The 22,721-nt window shown below is 34.0% G+C and overlaps 1 non-coding gene across 1 annotated transcript; it reads left to right on the forward strand.

The window, feature by feature from the left end:
- The first annotated feature begins 10,864 nt into the window (after window positions 1-10,864).
- LOC141716170 (small nucleolar RNA R71) lies at window positions 10,865-10,971 on the forward strand. Its single transcript, XR_012572889.1, has one exon. It is a non-coding gene; the product is annotated as a small nucleolar RNA R71 (small nucleolar RNA).
- Window positions 10,972-22,721: the final 11,750 nt, after the last annotated feature.

The following is a 22,721-nucleotide window of genomic DNA, read 5'->3' on the forward strand; positions in this document are numbered from 1 at the left end:
TCATATACACACTAGCTTAGTGGAAGCTACTGAGGAAGTCAGCAGGCTAACAAAATCAAATGCACAATAGTAAATGAACTCTATTTTATCTGAAACAACTCATTCTCATTCTGCTCAATCTATTAACAATAATAAAGTACCCAACACTGCGGGTTGCTAAACACACTTAAACTCATTGTATGCAAAAAGAAGAAAGTCATATGGATTATAGATAATGGATGCTCAAGACATATGACAAGTGATATGGCCCTGCTATCACAGTTTGAGGAGAAGGCTGGCCCATTGGTGACTTTTGGAGACAACAGCAAAGGCTTCACAATGGGATATGGCAAACTGATTTCTGGAAATGTTATCATTGATGATGTAGCACTGGTAGCTGGTCTTGAAGTGAATCTTCTCAGTGTCAGCCAATTTGCAGACAAAGGTTTTAAAGTTTTATTCAACAAAGAAGAATGCACTTTTATCAGCAAGAAAACTGGTGAAGTTGCTCTGAAAGGAGCAAGGAATGGAAACTTATTTGTTGCAGACTTGGACTCGACAAATGAGGATGGAATTTATTGCTTCTACACCAAGGCATCTGTAAAGCAAAGCAAACTATGGCATAAGAAGCTGTCTCATTTGAATTTCAAAGCAATCAATACTTTAGTTAAAAAGGAGTTGTTGAGAGACATGCCTAATCTGGAATTTGCTCAAGATGAAGTCTGTGATGCTTGTCAAAACGGAAAAATGAAAAGATCAAGTCACAAGAGTAAAATTGTGAATTCTATAAGTGCGCATTTGCAACTTATTCACATGGACTTATTTGGACCAGTAAATGTCCAGTCAATTTCAAGAAAAAGATGTGCACTTGTGATGGTGGATGACTACTCAAGGTACACATGGGTAGAATTTATATACTATAAAGATGAGACTCCACACATCATAATTGAGCACATCAAGAAGATTGAAAAGCAGGATGAAGATCAAAATTGTGTGAAAAGATTGAGGAGTGATAATGGAACAAAATTCAGTAATACAACCTTAACTAAATTCTACAAAGACAAAGGCATTGTTCAAGAATTCTCAGCAGCTAGGACACCTCAACAAAATGGTGTAGTTGAGAGAAAGAACAGAACATTGGTGGAGGCTGTTAGAACAAAAACACGCGCTAATAATACACACAAGTATACGCGTTCGCAAGTAATATAGAATTCTTTCTAGTTCGTTCCCACAGAGACTCTTTTGGTTAAATTTAAGATTTATGCACTTATGCAACAATGATATGGTTATTATTCAATGCTAAGACGAATAACAATTTGAGAGTTGTTTATAACTAAAATATTAACTAACATGCAATTAACTAAGAGACTAAAAAGGTTGAATTACTTATATGAGACAAACATGAGATTCTAACTTCATTAAATACTTCATTCAAAGTCATTGTTCTTAACCTTAACATGTAATGGTGATGACAACCAATCAGATAACACGAAACTAGTAATCGCCAACTTTCGTTGTACGAATACCCTACTACCAAACATCCACAAAAGAGATAGAAGATGAATAGACACCAAGTATGTTAAGACCCTATATGTCTATAGAATTTGACAACATAAAGGTTTAATACGCAAGTTATCTATTGTGATTATATAGGGCAAGTAAGATAGTTAAAATTACCTACGAATCATGCATAACAAATACATGAACCTATGCTAGCATGGCAAGTTCTAAACCTCTAAATTCACTTTCGCTTCAATAAAGATTAACACACTATCTTATATGTTCGCGACGCGCATAAAACGAATAAGCACAACCAATACTAGGATATCATACAATCACCACACACTAAGATATCAAAATAAATTAACTACTGAAATCCATAAAAAAATCCGTTAGAACCCCACGATAATGATTAGTTTATGACCGGACTCATCATCATCATGGGTTCAATTGAAAGCATGATAATAAACAAGGTCTTTATAAACAGAACAATAAACAAAGTACATAATCCAGAGTAATAGGTTCAACAATAAAGAAAACTAGCATCCAAGATTACAACTCAATCAAAAAATCACAAGTAAGAACAAGCTCTTCTTCTCCTTCGTTGTATTTGTGCTACTAGGTCTTCTCCTTAGGCTCTGTTGTGAAAAATGTCCTTAAAAATTCTTTATATAGCAGCCCATTTAGAATAGAAGTCCAGAAATCAATCTTCTAATCATATCAGGAATCTCAAAATTCGACCCGGCGCGGGCGCGCTGTATCTCTGACAAACTGGCGCGACCGCGCGCTGACATTCTGGAAGAACTTGCGCCTTCTATTTTATTTGATGGTTTTTGATGGCGAACATCTGAGGCACCTTCCTAACACCAATTTAGCACCAAAACAATGCTAAACCTCATCCTTCCTTCAACTATGCCTTGAAATGCAAAAACACTACAAAACACATCAAAAACACAAAAAACTCGAGTACAAAACACCAGTTCGAAGCTTTACGAAGCGTTATAAGTGGATATAAATGCCACTTAACACACCCCCAAACTTGAATCAATGCCTGTCCTCAAGCATAAACAGACTCAAAGAACAAAATAAAAAAAATGCATGAATGAAAACTGCATGAATGCAAGGATCCCCTCAGAATAACTTTACCATTAAGAGAATATCATACATTTGAAACATAAACATGTGATTAAACCTCGACAAACAAACAAACCATGATCATGATCTAGCACGCAAGGAACCTATAAGACTTAGTGAAAAATCTTGCTTCTAGTTTGCATATCAACTCGACACGACTTAACATTCCTATATAAGACATCACCACACTCGCATTAGTATCATAAATCAATCGGCAAATTAACCTAAGGGATTATGTTATAATGCAAATGCATGAACTATATGCAATATACTAACATGCAAAATAAAAATAAAAAAACTATATGATAAATATGCAACTATATGAACTAAACTATCATGAATATGCAACTATATGGACTGACACAAACATATTCCTTAAACTATCACCCCCAAAATTAAAATTTTCACTGTCCTCAGTGAAGGTAATAGTAAGGAATCAGGCATACCTACTCGGAATCAGGATGGTCATCACCCTCTGTGGGTGGAGTGTCAGGAGGCGGGTACATAGAATCCTCACCAAATACTGGCCACTGAATGTTAACTCCGGTGGCTCTAAAAGCTGTCCCCAACGCCTGGGTGAGATCATGTTCAAACCTACTATGGATGTCATGCATCCCATCCATCCTCCTCGCCAAGTGCCTATACTGTGCTGAACCTAGACCAGCACTGTCCTCTGCTTCCTGCTGCTGCTACGACTGTGAAGGACCGGCCTTACCCAACTGATGTCTCTATGCGGCCCTGCTGGCCTGAGTCGTACCACCGGCATATGACTGATCAACTGGCCGTCCACCTGACAAGTGATTATATGAATAACCAAGCCCCTTCGGATCAAGCTTCCCACCGTACCACTCCTGCATACTCAACAGTGTAGAACTGTCAATAAGAACACTATGTGGCGCCCTCCAAACCCGGGTCAGAAGTTTGGGGTCCACACACACACCTTAATTATAACCTGCTTATAACAATAATAAAGATAATAATAATATATGTAGTGACCCTACTTACCAACCACCACGGACCGCAACAGGTTAAAGTATGCACACAAGCCAAACACACTAATATATTACAAACCATTCAAATCCCAACTATTTCAAACTCAAACTAAGTATTAAACATTATTACAAACTTTTACAAACTTAAATTATCCCAAAAGAAGCCTACTAGCTCAGTTTTCTCAACCTGAACCCCTAGCTCTCGCGCTGGACTGGGGATCCTCGCTACCAACTGGTTCCTTTTTAACTGGAAAGAATATAAACAACATCGCACGAATGAGCTAACTAGCTCAGCAAGTCACAATGACAAAACTGAGAATAATGATCATCAGGTGCATATGATTATGATATCAAGTGAACAATGGATTATGATTTAGAATTGGATATTATACTTTTAATTTAAAAACCAAGGTTAGGCTGCTGATCAGTCACGCACTAACCCCGAGCAAGGCACACATCATTGCTCTAACTACTGGATCCAAGGCACACATTGGCCTAACTTGACCATTATATGGTCTGACCACGAATCTGGTCCATAATTTTATAAAAAACCAATCCAATTCTAACATAATAACAGAATATGCAATAATAAACAATTAACCGAAATCATTAACAATAATAAATGTTTAACAATGAAAAGGTTTCAATCCTTGTAAGGATCAATAAGGCAATTTAAAAGCTTGGATGCTGGGTAATGAAAGAATTGGATAACAAAGGAATCAACATTTCAGGGTTTCAAAGATTTAGGCTTTCAAAGCATAGGATACAAGGATTGAATGTACAAGTAATTCAGTTTAGTGTTTGGGATTTTGTTTACATGTATTTGTGGAGTAATATCATATACTTGAGATTTGTGTTTAGGTATACAATAATCAATGGTCTAGAAAGAATAAGGTTTATGGCTCAAGAATAATAACTGGAATCAGAGTTTAGGTTTCAGTACTTCAAAGCACTGGCAATATCAATCTGACTATCAAATACTACAATATCTCGAGAAAGTTCAGAACACTTGCCTGATATTAGCTTACTACACTGCACTCGTTTCCAATCACAAGCGTCTTACTCTTCAACTATCTGTTTCCCTTTCCCACGTCTTGAATCTTCTGCTCACATATCATAAGCATCTATCAATAATTTACTCATAGAATTATATTCAACACATACTTCTATCTACCCTTCGTTTTACCCAAATCCGATTAACGGATTGAAAGTTATGCAATAATCAAGTAAATACAGAATATATAGACCGATAGTCAATTAACAAGTCACATATAGCACATAATACATCACGTAACCAATGATATATTATTTATAAAGAAGTCTCGGGTCATAAATAGGCTTTCTGGTATTTAAAATGATTTTTAAAACATTTTTCAGAATTAAAACGGGTCGTTGGATCAATTTCGGTTTAATAAACAGGGTTCGGTTAGCCAATTCTGGCTCCGAAATAATTTTAGAATAATTATCGAGCCTTGGAAATAATTTAGAATAATATTTTAAAGCTCAAAACTATTTTTCAGAATTTTTAAATCATTTTTAAATAATTAAATCTAATTAAATAATTAATTAAAATCAATTAATAATTAATTAAATTAATTAATCAATTAATTTTTGAATTAATTGACCAATTAATCAATTAGAAATTAACTGAAATTAATTAACCAATTAATTTAGATTTATTTGTGAATTAAAAATAATTTTCAGAATTAAAATAATAATTTTTAGAATTTTCAGAAATTAAAAACGAATTTTTATAATAAAAATAAATAGGAAATATGATTTTTAAACATTTTATAAACAGGAGTCCTAAATTTGTAAAGTCTGGAAACTTCAGGGACCTAACTGTATCGTCCCCAAAAGTCCAGGGACCAAACTGCAATTTTACACCCCGTCGCCGGAAAACACAGAGGTGGCCGGAGAACACGTTCCCGACGTCCTCACCCCACCAACACCTCCAGATCACATCTATATATCACCAGGAACTCAACCATACCAACAAATCATTTTAATCATCCCTGAGTTGGCCAAAATTTGGCCGTGAAGTTTTGCAATTTCCGGTGAACATCGGAAAACTTCAAAACACAACTCCCTTCTCTACAGACCTCGTTGGTTCATGAAACTTATACGACTAGATTGCAAATTTCACAGAGAACACAACCCACTATAACACAACATCAATCTATCACAGAATAAGAAACCCCCAAATTTCAATTAAGAACATTCATACGGGTTATAAACCCTAATTTTAAAATTCGAAAATCAAACTCAATTTTGAACATGTTATTGAACTCCAAATCAGACGTATGACATATGAAAATCATCAGGAAAACAAGCTCTACAACATGCAATCATCAAATCATACAAACAATCATCCGAACAAAAATTTATATTTTTAATAAAATAAATTCGAAAATAAATAAATTTTTAGAAAAATAACCTTGATTTCTGCAGGTGTATGGATTACAGAATCTGGTAGAGCTCTTCAAGACCTTCAGATTGGTTACTCGAGCTTTCCAAACTGAATTCAATAACACCTCCAAATGCTTGTTTGATTCTTAGAACAGTTTTAGGAAATTAGGGTTTTTCTCTGAAAATTATATAATTATATGTCTGCAAATGATTTTGATACGAAATAAATTATGGTAAAAGGCTATTTATAATTACGGAAAATTAGTATCCCGTTGGATCATTCCGAATATAAAACGGCACGTTTATTTGTAAAAACTGATCCAAACGGTATCGGTTTTCGGGATAATTATCCAAATCAGTACAATTTGTACTGCAGTCTTGGTCTCAGCGCCTGGTTACACGTATTACGAAGTGATAATTGTGATAGTTTAATAAAAAGTTCCCGTTTATCGAAAATACGGGTTTTATTGATTTACCGAAACGAATATTGTATCGAAAATGTTGCGCCGGGACCCGCGCAGGACAAACCGTACGCCGAATCGAAAAAGTCAAAACATGGAAAATGCTCGGAATATTACAATTAGGTTAGGAAGGAGTTCTCGAAAGAGTTTCGGGTTCCAAAAACGTAACAACGGGTGACGTCGGTTGGTTCCCGTTTTTATAAAATAGATTTTAATTACCCGGAAAAAGATTTTAGAAATTTCATATGATTCTTATAAATCCATAAACCAACATAAAAATAATTAGGAAGATATGACAATTATCTATATTTTATTTTGGACATATAAAAATTAAAATACTCAATTAATATTATTTTTGAATATTCAAGTACAGATAACACTTAAAAATTAGCTCACAGAATAGATACTGAACACACATAATAATTATATAATAGTAAAAATAATTACACGATATATCCCGGATATTACATCCTTCCCCCTTAAAAGGATTCTATCCTCAGAATCTCTAAGAAAATGAACGAGGGTACTTTTCTCTCATATCACTTTCTAACTCCCAGGTTGACTCTTCAACCTTTGGGTTTCTCCACAATACTCTTACTAACTTTACTATTTTATTTCTCAATACTTTCTCTCTCTGTTCTAAAACTTCTACCGGGCTCTCTATATATGACAAATCTGCTTGAAGCTCTATTGGCTTATATTCTATTACATGCCTGGAGTCTGGATTATATTTCTAAGCATTGATATGTGAAAAACATTGTGAATGTGCTCCATGTGCGGAGGTAACGCCAACTCGTAAGCTACCTTGCCAATACGCTTTAGGATTTCAAAAGGTCCGACATATCTTGGGTTTAGCTTCCCTTTCTTCCCAAACCTCGTTAGTCCTTTCCACGGTGATACTTTCAATAATACCAAACTTCCTTCTTTAAATTCCATGTCTTTTCTTGACTAGTCTGCATATTTCCTCTGACGATCTTGTGCGGCTATTAATCTTTTCTGGATAATTTCAATAACTTCCTTTGTCTGCTGCACCAATTCAGGTCCGAGTATTTTATGTTCTCCTACTTCGTTCCAATATACTGGAGATCTACATTTGCGTCCATAAAGGGCTTCATAAGGTGGCATCCCAATACTGGCGTGATAACTGTTGTTATAGGCAAACTCTACCAGGGGTAAATGCTCGTCCCAACTTCCTTTGAAATCAATAGCACAAACACGTAGCATGTCCTCGATTGTCTGGATCGTTCTTTCACTTTGGCCATCCATTTGGGGGTGATAGGCTGTATTCATATTCAATCTTGTTCCCAAACATTCTTGAAAACTCTTCCAAAATCTTGAATTAAATCTTGGATCTCGATCAGATACAATAGACACTGGAACTCCATGACGAACTACGATCTCTTTCAAGTACATATGAACTAACTTGTCGAGCGAAAATCTTTCATTTATAGGCAGAAAATGAGCTGACTTGGTAAGTCTATCTACTATAACCCAAATGGCATCATGATTAGTCCTTGTCCTTGGTAATCCAACTATGAAATCCATGGTAATATGTTCCCACTTCCACTCTGGAATCTCCAATGGCTGTAGCAATCCGCTTGGTCTCTGATGCTCTGCTTTAACTCTCTGACAGGTATAGCATTTGCTAATCCATTCCGCAATTTCCCTCTTTATATCTGGCCACCAATAATTCTTCTTTAAATCTCTGTACATTTTGGTACTCCCTGGATGGATGGAATATCTTGAACTATGTGCCTCTTGTAAAATTTTATTTTTCAGCTCCGTTACTGGTGGAATCCAAATTCTTGAAGAAAACCTAAGAATACCTTGATCATCTTGTTGCGTGCATAATTTCTCACCTACCAAACTATTTATATCTTGATCCATTACCTCTTTCTGGCATTTCTTTATTTTCTCCAATAACTCCGGTTGGAAAATCATACTGTACACTTTTGCTTCCTCAGGCTTGCAAATTCTAATCTCCAATTCCAATTTTTGAAATTCTTTATATATCTCTTCTGGTACGGATAACACATTTAACCTTTCCTTCCGACTTAACGTATCTGCTACAACGTTCGCCTTACCGGGATGATAATTAATCAAGCAATCATAATCCTTGATCAATTCTAACCATCTCCTTTATCTCATATTAAGTTCCTTCTGGGTAAATATATATTTCAAACTTTTGTGATCCGTGAAAATCTCACATTTTTCTCCATACAAATAATGTCTCCAAATCTTCAAAGCGAAAACTATAGCTGCTAACTCCAAATCATGAGTAGGGTACTTCTGTTCGTGTGGTTTCAATTGCCTTGACGCATACGCAATCACCTTGTCGTGCTGCATAAGAACACATCCTAATCCTTTGTAAGAAGCATCGCTATAAATTACGAAATTCCCTTGATCGTCTGGAAGTGACAAAACAGGTGCTGTGATTAATCTCCGCTTTAATTCCTGAAAACTTTCTTCGTACTTGTCATTCCATATAAACTTTTCATTCTTTCGTGTAAGCTTTGTCAATGGTGTTGCAATTCTTGAGAAATTCTGAACGAATCGTCGATAATATCCTGCCAATCCCAAGAAACTTCTTACCTCAGTGGGTGTTCTCGGTCTTTCCCAATTCGTAATTGCCTCGATCTTTGCCGGGTCCACTTTGATCCCTTCATTACTGACTATATGTCCTAAGAACTGAACTTCCTGTAGCCAAAACTCACACTTCGACAATTTAGCATATAACTTCTTTTTCCTTAAAATCTCCAAAGTTGTCCTTAAATGTTCCGCATGATTCTCCTCCGTCTTTGAATAGATCAAAATATCGTCTATAAATACTATAACGAACTTTTCCAAATATTCCTTGAAAATTCTTTTCATCAGGTCCATAAACGCTGCTGGGGCGTTGGTCAATCCAAAAGACATCACTAAAAACTCGTAATGTCCATACCTTGTTCTGAAAGCTGTCTTTGGTATATCTTCTGGTTTGATCCTCAGTTGATGATATCCCGATCTTAAATCAATTTTGGAGAAATACTTGGCTCCCTTCAATTGGTCAAACGAATCATCAATTCTGGGTAACGGATACTTATTCTTGATTGTCAACTTGTTGAGCTCCCTATAGTCGATGCACAGTCTCATGCTTCCATCCTTCTTCTTGACAAATAATACCGGTGCACCCCACGGGGATATGCTAGGTCTGATTACTCCTTTCTCTAACAGCTCTTGTAATTGCTTTTCTAACTCTTTCATCTCAACGGGCGCCATTCTATACGGGGCCTTGGATACTGGTTCGGTTCCAGGTGCTAAGTCGATTGCAAATTCAATTTCTCTATCTGGAGGAAGTCCTGGTAATTCATCGGGAAACACGTCTGGAAATTCCTTCACAACTGGAATATCTTCAAGTTTTGCTGGCTCCTGACTTCTGTCGATCACATATGCTACGAAATGCTCACATCCTTGTCGTAGTAACTTCTTGGCTTGAATCATCGTTAAGAACTTCTTTACCTGCTTCTGTCCCTTGAACGTTACTATCCTTTCGTCTGGCATTTTTACCATTACTTTCTTATTTCGACAATCTATCTGAGCATCATGCTTAGATAACCAATCCATCCCTAATATAACGTCAAATTCTCCTAACTTAAATGGTATCAAATCTACACAAAACTTATTGCCAGAAATCTCAACCTCACAATTTCCACAAAACTAGGCAATGTACCAGGTTGACGATTTAGCAAGGTATTGGCAATTTGTCCGATTTGATTTTCTAAGGTCTTGATAAAAACAGCTTGGCTCTTGCACATAAGCTTCAACTCTTCTAATTCAGATTTTTCATTAGCTTGTTGCAGCTGAAATTGTTGTCTTGGTGCATATTACGGTTGCTAAAAACCAGGGGGGTTGTATTGCTTAGTTGGGTACTGCTGATAAGGCTGTTGAATCACATTCTGAGTGTTGCTCCAGCTGAAATTAGGATGATTGCGGTTGTTAGGATGATAGGTGGCTGGCATAGGTTGCTGCGATCGCTGAAAATTGCTCACGAACTTAGCTGATTCACTGGAAATAGCACACTGATCAGTCTCATGGGCACCAGCACAAAGCTCACAGACACTATTGATTTGATTAACTCCATAATTAGCCAAAGAGTCCACCTTCATTGTCAAAGCCTTAAGTTGGGCAGCTATAGCAGTTGCTACATCCAACTCCAGAATTCCTGCTACTTTTCCCTGATTCAGTCTCTGGGAAGGATTCTGGTATTCATTAGCAGCCATTAATTTGATCAATTCACAAGCTTTATTATAGCTTTTAGCCCACGAGGCTCCTCCTGATGTTGCATCAAGTATGGGTCTAGAAGTAGCACCCAATTCATTGTAGAAACAGTTTATAAATATCCAATCAGGCATTCCATGGAGTGGGCATTTTCTTAGCATCTCCTTATATCGATCCCAGGCCTCACACAGAGATTCTCCAGTTTGTTGAGCAAACTGAGTAAGAGCATTCCTGATTGTAGCAGTCTTCGCCATAAGGAAGAATTTAGTGAGAAACTTTTGAGCAAGATCTTCCCATTTAGTGATAGACCCTGGTGGTAGAGAATGTAACCAGCACTTAACTTTATCCCTCATAGAGACTGGGAAGAGTCGCAGCTTGATAGCATCTTCAGTCACACCATTGAACTTGAAAGTGTCGCAGATCTTGATAAAATCCCTGATGTGCATGTTGGGGTCTTCGGTAGGAGAACCCCCAAACTGAACTGAATTCTGTATCATCTAAATTGTTCCTGCTTTGATCTCAAAAGTGTTAGCCGAGATGGCTGGTTTGATGATGCTTGACTGGATGTCATTGATCTTAGGCTGAGAATAATCCATCAAAGCCTTAGGAATTTCTGCTTGATCCCTCATCACTACTAAAACTAGTTCCTCGACTTTCTTTTCTTCTTCTACCTTCTCTTCTTCTTCAAAAACTTCCCTTCAAACCACTATAGCTTCTTCCTCAGCTTGATCCAGATTTCTCTTACGTGACCGAAAACGCGTATGCATACACGCTCGCTAGAGTACCTGAAGTAAGAGAAGGAAACAGATAAGTGACAATCTCTGAGTCAATAAACTTTAACGACCACTAATGACAAATGCATAAACTAAAAAAATTAACACTACATTCCCCGGTAGCGGCACCAAAAACTTGTTAGTCGCTAAACACGCGCTAATAATACACGCAAGTATACGCGTTCGCTAGCAATATAGAATTATTTCTAGTTCGTTCCCACTGAGACTGGCTTGGTTAATTAATTAATTTCTGCACTTATGCACCAATGATATGGTTATTATCCAATGTTAAGACGATAACAAATTGAGATTGTTTTTAACTAAGAATTAAACTAACAATTATAACTAAGAGAATAAGAATGGTTGAATTAATATATATGACAAACATGGGGTTCTAACTTCATTAAATACTTCATTCAATAGCCTTTTTGTTCTTAACCTTAGCATGTAATGGTGATGACACAAATTGGATAACACGAAACTGATAAATGCCAACTTTCGTTGTACGAGTACCATATTACTAGACATCCACAAAAGAGATAGAAGCTGAATAGACACCAATTATATTAAGACCCTATATGTCTATAGAATTTGACAACATAACGGTTTAAGCACAAGTTATCTATCTTGATTACATAGGGCTAGTAAGATGGTTAAAATTTCATACGAATCATGCATAACAACATATGAGCCTATGCTAGCATGGCAAGTTCTGAATCCTTAAATTCACTTTCGCTTCATTAAGAATTAACACACTATCTTATAAGTTCATGACGCTCATAAGACGAATAAGCGCAACCAATACTAGGTTATCAAATAATCACCACACACTAAGGTATCGAAACAAATCAACTAAAGAAATCTATAAATAAATCCGCTAGAACCCCACGATAACGATTAGCCCATAATCGGACTCATCATCAACGTGGGTTCCGATGAAAGCATGGTATAATAAACGTAGTATTTATAATGATTAATAAATAAAACCAAGTATAAAATAAGAGTAAGGTTCACAAATAAGAAAACTAGCATCCAAGTTATAACTTAGAACACAGATTCACAAGTAAAAACAAGATCTTCTTCGTCTTTGTTGAATTATGCTAACACGGTCTTCTTACAGCTCTCCTTGTGATACCACTTAAAAAACGACCTAAAGTTATGATTATATAGCAGCCCTGATCAGCAGAGAAGTCCAGAAATCAGTCTTCTATTCAAAACAGGATTCTTGAAACCCAACCTGGCACGGTTGCGCGCTTGATCAGCGCGGGCACGCTGACTCTCTGTAGTTTGGGTGCGGCCGCGCGCTTGATCAGCGCGGGCGCGCTGGGCTTCTGCCAAAAATCACCTTTCTTCTTTTTCTTGCAGTTTCGAGACGGTCTTCGCGAGCTTTATTCCTTGGACACCATCCTAACACCATATTAGCATCAAATCAATGATAATTCACCTGATTCTCAGATTAATGCCTGAAAATGCAAAAACACTAGAAAACACATTAAAACACCAATAACTTGAGTACAAATTCACCAATTCAAAGCTTAATAGAGCATTATAAAGTATCATAAATTTCACTCAACAGGAAACAATTGGATGACATCTCTGCTTCTATTCAGAGATATTTTTCGCATCCTACACCTTAATTCCAGGGGAGTTTTCTTTCTTTTAGTGTAAAATTTTATTTTGTTCTTTTTGTATTTTGTTAATTAGTTCATTGAGGACAATGAACCACTTAAGTGTGGGGATGAGTTCTCAATGTTAAAAATTAAAAAAAAAATTAAAAGAAATAGAAAATCAAAAAAAAATCTTGTATATTGCCATGTCTCGTAGTGTGTTAACAAGGATAAGTACACATCTTGTGAACTTCTTTTGCATGATAAGTTGATATGTCATATCTATAGAACATCATTTGTTGCATGATGATTCTTAGTATCTGCTTGCAAAATTCTAAAACTTGAGATGCATCTTTGTCAATTTTAGTAAGTACTGAAGCATGTTTTCGCCTTGTGAGAACTTGAGCCTAATTTGTGACTGGTATATCTTCTATCAATCGGCTTTTGTTGTTGTGTGTTGTTCATCATGAAATATGTCACTCTAGAACTTGTTTTAAACCTTGTTGAGACTACGTGGTATGTGTATGCATGAAAATTAAAGGCACTAGGATTAACCACATTTTATCCTAAACAGTACCCTTGAATTATCCCTGGTGAACCCCTTTAAGCTTTTTATCCGTTATTTTGATGTATCACCTATCTAAATGCTTGAACCTGCTTGTTCATTCTTATCTTGATTTACTAGTAGAGCATTTTGATTTATTTGAGGGTTGGTGATATATAGTGTGGGGATTCTTTGTTAAAGTGTGAAAAATTAGTGGGTATCAAAAAAAGAGAAAAAAAAAAGAAAAAAAATGTTAAGTACTTCTTTGAGATCATTGGGTGGCAAGTGTAATATCGTATGAAAGGGACGATTCATGTACATGTGCTGGTATTAAGTGTATTGTACTAGGAATTAAGAGGGATCAACTTAATATCTCTTATTTTTTCTTGGTGACTTTTCACTGCACTTGGTTATTGAAGAAATACTTGAACTTGAAAAAAAAAGAAAAAAAAAGATAAAAAGAGTTTGTGTTCATTGGGTTGTGCAATATGAAGTGGGAAAGTACATGGTAATATGTGCTTAGAGTTTAATGCTTGTGAAAGTTCGCTCAGCTTTTACATGATCAAAATTTCATGTTGAGCGCTGAATTAAAAATGAACATTATGCTCTATTAGTTTATCAAGTTAGCCCCTTGTTAGCCTTTTTCTTGATTTCCTACCCTTGACCTTAAACCTCTTGCTATAACCTTTAAGAAAGACCTTTTGATTTGTGCATGCATATATTCAAAGTAGTGGAGATTTGGTAGACAACCAAGCTTATGGTAGTGCATGTCTTTATTGACTGAACTTGAGCGAATACACTTAAACTGTACACTTGTGTGATTTGTGCGAATTAGAAAGACTGCCAAAATTGTGTAATTACGATTTACATGTATGGAGTTCTATGATTTGTTGCATACTTGAGACTTGATTATAAAAACGCCACTATTACATAATTTTTGTTTAAAATAAGTAGAATTGTTGTATCTAATAGGAATCGAACCCTTTACCTCTTGCTCACAAATTTCATGTCACTACCATCAACCTACTTAACTTTTTGAGTCCAAATTAAATTTCTTATTAGATAAGCCATATCCTCTCCTTTTATCAAATTCTATTTTTTCTTACTTTAACTTTTGAGTAAATAAAATGTTAGTTTATACAAATATATAGATGTGATGTAAATTTTGTAGCTAGACAAACACACACACATATATATATCAATTATGTTGTAATTATTATGATATATATATATATTATAAAATTAAATATTTTTTATACTTTTTTGGATTTATTTTCAAAAAATCATAATTTCATTTAATTCAGTTTGACTTGTGTGTTAAACGAGTCAAAAGTATTCGGTTTAATCCGGAAATACTTGGAATGGGTAATCAGAAAAAAATCAAATATACGAGAATCGAGCTTGTGACTAAATTTTATCTTAGAACCATGGAGCTATAATGAATTTTGATTTTATTTTAAAAGTTTTGTTTAAAAATTTATATTTTCTCCTTTTTTAAATTTTAACTTTTGAGTAAATAAAATAATAGTTTATATAATTATATAGTTGCAATTTAAATTTTGTAGTTTGACACACACGCACATATCAATTATGTTTTAAAATATATTTTATAAAATTAAACATTTTTTATACTTTTTTTGGATTTATTTTTAAAAAATCATAATACTGTTTTATTCAGTACTTGGAATGAGTACTTGGATCTAAAAAATCAAATATATTAAAATTTTAACTTTAAAAACTAATTCATTAGGTCATCTCCAAGCTTTGCACTATTTTAAAATAACTTTATCTTCAGATTTCACCTTTTTTTACTTATATTACCATTTCATCTCCAATCATTGCTTCAAATTTTACTTTAAATCTACTTAATCATTATGTACAATAATTAAATAATTTTAAAATACACAGAGAGTTGGGCCTACATGATATAGAAACATTTGAGAGGGTTTATTATATAATCAATATCTTCATATCTATGGTATAACTCCAAATTTGAAGTTGCACGGTGCTTTCCTTTATTTATAAAGATGGGTAATTCATCGTTGGAGCCCCGAAACTTCATATATAGAGTAAGAAATGAAGTAATATGGCATACAAAGATGTGATTGGAGATACCCTTATTATAGATATGTATCATATAAAAATTATATATTATTTTAAAGATGAAACCAATCAAAACAATATGCATTGCTCTTATTCTTATCATTATTATATACATACTCCTACATAATAGAAAATTTTAATTATAATTCATTACAGAGCTAAAAATGTTAATTTTGTACAAAATCGGACATATATAAATTACACAACGAGATGAGTAAGTAAATTTTGTAAGACTCTTAAATAAATAGGTAATTGTGTTGGTTCAATATTTTTCTTACCTTCTATTTATTTTTAGACTTCTTAATATTTAATCCGAGTAGATACAAGTTTGACCCGAGTTAGACTCAAAATCGGGTTTTATTTGACTAAAGAAAAATCAGCTCGTGAATAAGTTCAATTATGTGTACGCGGTCGATATCTTGGCTAAAACGTTCGAGTTTTAGAACAATGAATTGGGTTAGTCTAGCAGTGACACAGAAAAATAAAATACTAAAATTTAATATAATATAAATAATATATTAAATATAGTGTATTTCATTACTTGTATTAAGTATATTTGTAAAATAAGAAAATTAGTGCTGAAAGTTTTATAAATTAGACAACATTCATTTTTACACACTCATTTTGGAAAATTTTGTTAGGAATATATGTGTATTAGTTTGATGATAAGTTAAACAAAACACTTAAGTAGAAAACTAGTGTTTGTGGCCTCAACGGATAAGACCACTTTGGCTATCCGTTGATGGAGTAGCTTTACTTAGAAAAATGTTTAGTATTATAGCTTTCAGTCTTTGTAGTTGAGTTATAATTCTTAGAAGTTGTAGGAAATTATAAGTCATGTTGACTACTAGTGGATATGCAAATAGGAGGGCTAATTGTAAATATTTCATGCCTTGTAATTTTGTATAAATGAAGTAATATCAACTGATAAATTAAAGGCCTTCAACGGATGAGAAACAAAGCCTCGACGGATGTCTCTAAAGCTTCAACGGATAACATCCATCAACGGATGAGTGCATCAACGGATAAAGCTTCAACTGCTAAAGCATCAACGGATAAAGCCACCAACGGATGAAAGCTTCAATGGATGCTCAGTTCCATAGTAGTTGATAGTGACAATTCATAAGCTGACAGAGGCACATGGGTTGACAGAGACAATTGGAATGTGGTAGCCTCTTGGAGGAATCAAGAAAAAGCAGCATTTCCATTCTGGTGCAAACACGAAAGTATTCAAAGATTCACAGATTATCTTAGATTGCATTGGATAGAGAAATGAAGAAGAAACATATGAATGACTATTTTATAATTGTATTTTATCTTTGTCATCACTTATAAACTTGGTGATATATAAACCAAGTTACAGCTAGTAATTAGATGTGAATTTTCAAGAGCTGTTTAGAAAAATTCAGAGAGAAAATCATCTAGTTTGTACTAGAAAGCAGCTGTGTACAATTTTTTGTATCACAGATTTTCTGAAATACACATCTCTGGTGGAACAACAAATCCACCAGAAAAGTTTTAAAAGCTTCTATGTTCTTTACATTTGTGTTTTGAATATACATCTATCTGCACTTACTTAAAACAATTCACACACATCTGTTCATTATACACTTAGCCTTTGAAACTGATCAAAACTTTAAAAAGTTTTGAGATTTACATTCAACCCCCCTTCTGTAAATCTCATTGTTAGTTCCTTGGGAATAACAATTGGTATCAGAGCAAGCTCTTGACAAACAAAGAGTTTAAAGATCTATTCTACTAACATCATGAGTAAGAAGGATATTGGAGTGAAGATTCCAATCCTGCAAAGAGATAATTATCATCACTGGAAAGTGAAGTTGCATCTACATCTTCTCTCTCAAGATGAAAGCTACATAAACTGCATTGAGAATGGTCCTCACATCCCTCATAAAGTGGCCACAGCTGCTACTTCCACAGTTGCTGTTGGACAGTCTATTCCCAAGCCAAGAGCAGAATGGACTCCTGAAGATATTGAAGAGGTTCACAAGGACAAGGCCATGAACATTCTGTTTAATGGCCTAGACAAAGATGTGTTTGATAATGTCATTAACAGCCACCCTGCTAAGGAAATTTGGGATACTGTATAACTTATCTGTGAAGGTACTGAGCAAGTTAGAGAAAACAAAATGCAGCTTCTCATTCAACAATATGAATATTTTCATTCTGAAGAAGGAGAATCATTGAATGATACATTCAATAGATTTCAGAAACTGTTGAATGGATTGAAGCTGTATGGCAGAGTGTACAAAATCAAGGATTCCAACTTAAAATTTCTAAGGTCTCTACCAAAGGAATGGAAGCCTATGACTGTTTCACTAAGGAATTCTCAAGATTATAATTATATAGAATTTTGAAGACTTACGAACTTGAGTTGGAGCAAGATGAGCTGTTGGAGAAGGGAAAGAGAAAAGGTGGATTAGTTGCACTTGTAGCTGAAAATGAGAGAACTGAAGCCAGGAATGAAGTAAAGACAATACCAAGTCTCAAAATTGGCACAAGCAAATCAGAATCAAGCAAGGGAAAGGAGCATGCAGCTGAGGTTGAAGACAATTCTAGTCAAGATGACTCTGATGATATTGATGAACAGCTGGCCTTTCTGTCCAGAAGATTTACAAAGATGAAATTCAAGAAAAACACTAGAGCCACTAAGCCAAACAAGAACATTGTGGACAAGTCTAAGTTCAAGTGTTATAACTGTGGCACAAGTGGATACTTTGCAAGTGAGTGCAGAAAGCCAACTTCTGAAAAGAAGAAATTTGAGCAAGTGGATTACAAAAAGAAATATTTTGAATTGCACAAACAAAAGGAAAGGGCTTTTCTGACTCAGGAAAATGACTAGGCAGCTGATGGAGCCAATGAAGATGATGATATGGAGTATGTCAACTTATCCCTGATCGCTAATTCTGATGAGAATGAAACTAGTTCATCAAGCAACCAGGTAATCACTACTAACCTCTCTCAGCTTTCTAAAGATGAATGAAATGAAGCTATAAATGATATGTCTACTGAATTGTATCATTTACGTGTTTCCCTTAAATCACTGACTAAAGAGAACATGAGAATTAAAGAGAATAATATGTTCTTAAGTGATAGGAATGCTATGTTAGAGGGTAAGGTAATTGAGCTTGAAAAGATTAAAATCAAATGCTTATCTGTTGAGAATGAACTAGAAGAGTTTGTTAAGAAAGTAGAAATTCTTTTTAAACAACTAGAATGTGAGCAAGAGGTAATCAAGGTCTGGAAAACATCTAGGGATATTAGTGCTCAAATTGTCAAAGTTCAAGGAATTGAATCATTCTGTGAGAATGCCTGGAAGAAAAACAAAAAGGAAATGGAATTGGTTGATGGACTGTCAACGGATGTGGAATCAACGGATGATGAAAGTCATCCGTTGAAGGAAGAAAAGGAGCATCCGTTGAAGGCTCATCAGTTGAAACAGGCAAATGATTCTAAAAAGGATAATTTGAAAAATCTCAGTAAGAAGTTTGGTTCAACTTCCAAGAACTTTTTCAAAGAAGAAGCTAGCACATCCAAAGATGCTAGTAAGGTGAATATAGGACACATGACTTTAGATCAGTTGAAGAATAGGCTTAAGTTGGTTAAGGATAAAAAGGAAACCAAAAGAAAATCCAATAGAAATAAGAAGGTAGGGATTAACAAACATAACAATTACACACTTGATAAGTATGCCCCTAGGAAAAGTTATGTGCATTGTAGTAGTGTTAATCATCTATCTGCTAACTGCAAATCTGTTAAGAATGCTCACATGCCTTTAACTCCTTCCATGCCTAACATGTTGATGAGGATCAAGGAATGAATATGTTAATTGGGATTTGGCTATGTGTACTCGTTGTGATGTTCAATTGGAGAGGATGTAAACATGGGTTATGAAGCTTACTTGGACAACAAGGAATAAAGGAGCGATGCATGAAGTTGGACAAGTAGCTGATTATTATATAATTATTAATTCGAATTTTGCTTACAAGTTTTTACCTTTCACTTGAAAGGGTTTTTCTTGTTTTAAGCACTTAGGATTTCATTTTCCTATTTGGATTTGGTTTTTGTCTTTTTTCTATTCGGATTTGGTTTTTAAATTTGTTTCCTGGAAGGATTCAGATATTGGCTAATTCAAGCTGATATTGAATTTCTCTTGGAATCCTATTGGGTTTGGGTTATTTTCTAAGCCTATAAATACCCTTTTCATGTAATCTTTTAAGGGAGACAATGGATGATATAAAACTTTTATTTTGAGATAAACTATGAGTAGTTTTTCTTTCCTCTAAACTTCAATTACTGGATTGTTTTGAAGGTTAGATTCAAATTATTTAGTTTCTGGATTGATCTAAGCAGTTTGAGATTCAAAGTTCACGTTTCTGGATTGATCGTGTTCTTTTGAAATATCCTCTTCTTCTCTTATCCCTTTTCTTCTTCTTCTTTTCTTTCTTTGTGGAGAGATCCACATCAATTTTGTGTCTCCCCGCCCCATTTCCCCGATCGCGATTATATGTATATATATACATAACAACATATTTATATATTATATTAAATTAATTATTATAAAAATATTAATAAAATATTATTTTATTCTTAAATTAATCTAAAACTTTGTTGATCAACTTTTTTATATTATAATCTAAAATCTTTGTCTGAATCTTAATTTATCATTTCTTTATATTGTAAATCAATTTTAATATGATTTGATTTTAAAAATATGAGATATTACTAATGTTTTTGTATAATACGAATTAGTAGATTTTTCTTAAAAAATAAAAATAAAAATACATGATTATTATTTTTAATTATATCCAGAATTCTCCCAGAATTTCCCATTCGGGTGAGGACTGGAAAGGAATATAATCTCCCTTCAGGGCGTATGGTGGGTTTGGGGATCAGATAACACTTCCTGATCCCGAAATGACTCAATGCATATCCCTATAAACAACTACAAGTATTTTTGTTATAATAGTATAGTTTTACTTTTTTTAGTAATTAGGTTTATGTACATTAAACTAAGTATCTAATATCAAAATTATCGGGAGTGAGCGAGAATCGAACTTTACTATAAAAATAAGTTTTCACCACTTAAGTTGTCTATATGTTCGGAAAGGAAAAAATAAGAAAATACAGTGATGACCTTTATGTCATCTCATTTTCATTGCATATTTATTTATTTAAATTTTTATGAAATGTAATTAAATTTATAAAAATATATTATTCATTTTTACGTAATTGATGTATGAATATAAAATATAGTTATAATAATTATTTACTGTATTCAAAAATTAATTTCTTATAAACATAAATTCGTTCGAGATAATATTTCGATATAAATACAGGCATGTGCCTCGCACGAGCTTTTATATCAGTATGAACTTAAACATTGATATAATCAAATAAATTAATTCTTAATCCTCCAAGATAATCATAATATTGATTATAATTATGATCATTTTGTGATCCTTGACCTCATCTTCCGAGCCTCGACCTTGAGAAGATAAACGTGATTTGAGTGCTCCAATTCAGGAGCCGATCGAAATTCCAGATCCAGAAGTTGAGACGGTTGAAAATGATGAAAATGCTCGATTTCAACAATTTCTTGGACGATATCGAAAAATAAAAAATAAAGAAGCTCATATTTCTCTTCGAGATGCATTAATCCAGCATTTGTGGGAACAATATACTAATTCGGAGTAGTTTAATATTTGTTATTTTTCTTTTAGTTAATTAAATATAATATTATTTTTTCTTCATTTTTCTTGTTTAAGTGTAATGTTTTTCTAATTTAATAAATTTATTAAGTTTGAAATTAAGATGATCTTATTAATTTGCCGTCCAATTGAATTAATATGTATGTGAATTAATATTAATACATTAAAATAATAATATATTAATAGTTGAAAGAATAAAATATTGATATATGAATTTGGACCCAAATTTGGACCAAACTGTTGGAATAGAGAGTTGTCTCGGTCCAAATTTAGGCCAAGATTTAGGCCAAAAAGTATGTCCACTCTTGGAGTTGCCCTAAGTGACTATGCGTCAATGGTCCAAATTCATATTTTTTGGTTATTTTCATAAGATTTTTCGATATTTTTGATATGTAAGTGTTAAAATTAATATTTCAACCATTTAATCTTCAATTTATGATTATAAACTACAAATATAACTAAATATGACTCAAATTATTATGAAAGATTTACTAGTATTACGAGGGCACTTAAACTTTTTTCGGTGGGGACACTTTATAAAATATAAATATTTATACTTTAAAATTTTAATAAAGTAGCTAATTTATCCGCCCTGGATCGTAACAATTGTGAATAACTAAAGAATATGTGAAAAGATATTAGTTTCCATAAATTTTGCAGGACAAAAATTGCAAAGAAAATGAAAACATGTAGAAAGGAGAAAATCATATTGGTCTCGAACACTTGCTTAAATTGCTTCAATTGTTAAAATTGGAATAAAGGACGGAACTAAAATTGTAAATATTTGACAGTAAAACAGCATGAATTATTTTCCCCTCTCTACGCTCTTTCAAAATCATTCGCTCAAACTAAAGAGAAAGGTTTCTGTTGTTTTCAGTAGTTATGCTGCAACACGGTCATGAATGGTTGTTATACTTGTTACTGTACTTGTTATTCCCGGTTGCTAATCTAAACATTAACGCATAAGATTGAGTTTCCAATAAACTGATTGAACTTCATTTCAATGGATAAACTATCTCCCACCCCATGAGATACTATCATTTTCATCCCATTGATCCTCATTCTCACACCCTTCATTCTCATTCTTGAATCCCATTCTCATGAACCATTTAAACACCCCCTTAAACGCTTGAGTTTACCTCTATGTTGTTTCAGTTACAAGAAAATCTTAAATATATATAGCAATAACTATTGCAGCAAGTCATTTATCTTCTATACTATCATTGAGAAATA

The sequence above is a fragment of the Apium graveolens genome, chromosome 3, assembly GCF_009905375.1.
Source record: "Apium graveolens cultivar Ventura chromosome 3, ASM990537v1, whole genome shotgun sequence".
Lineage (NCBI taxonomy): Eukaryota > Viridiplantae > Streptophyta > Magnoliopsida > Apiales > Apiaceae > Apium > Apium graveolens.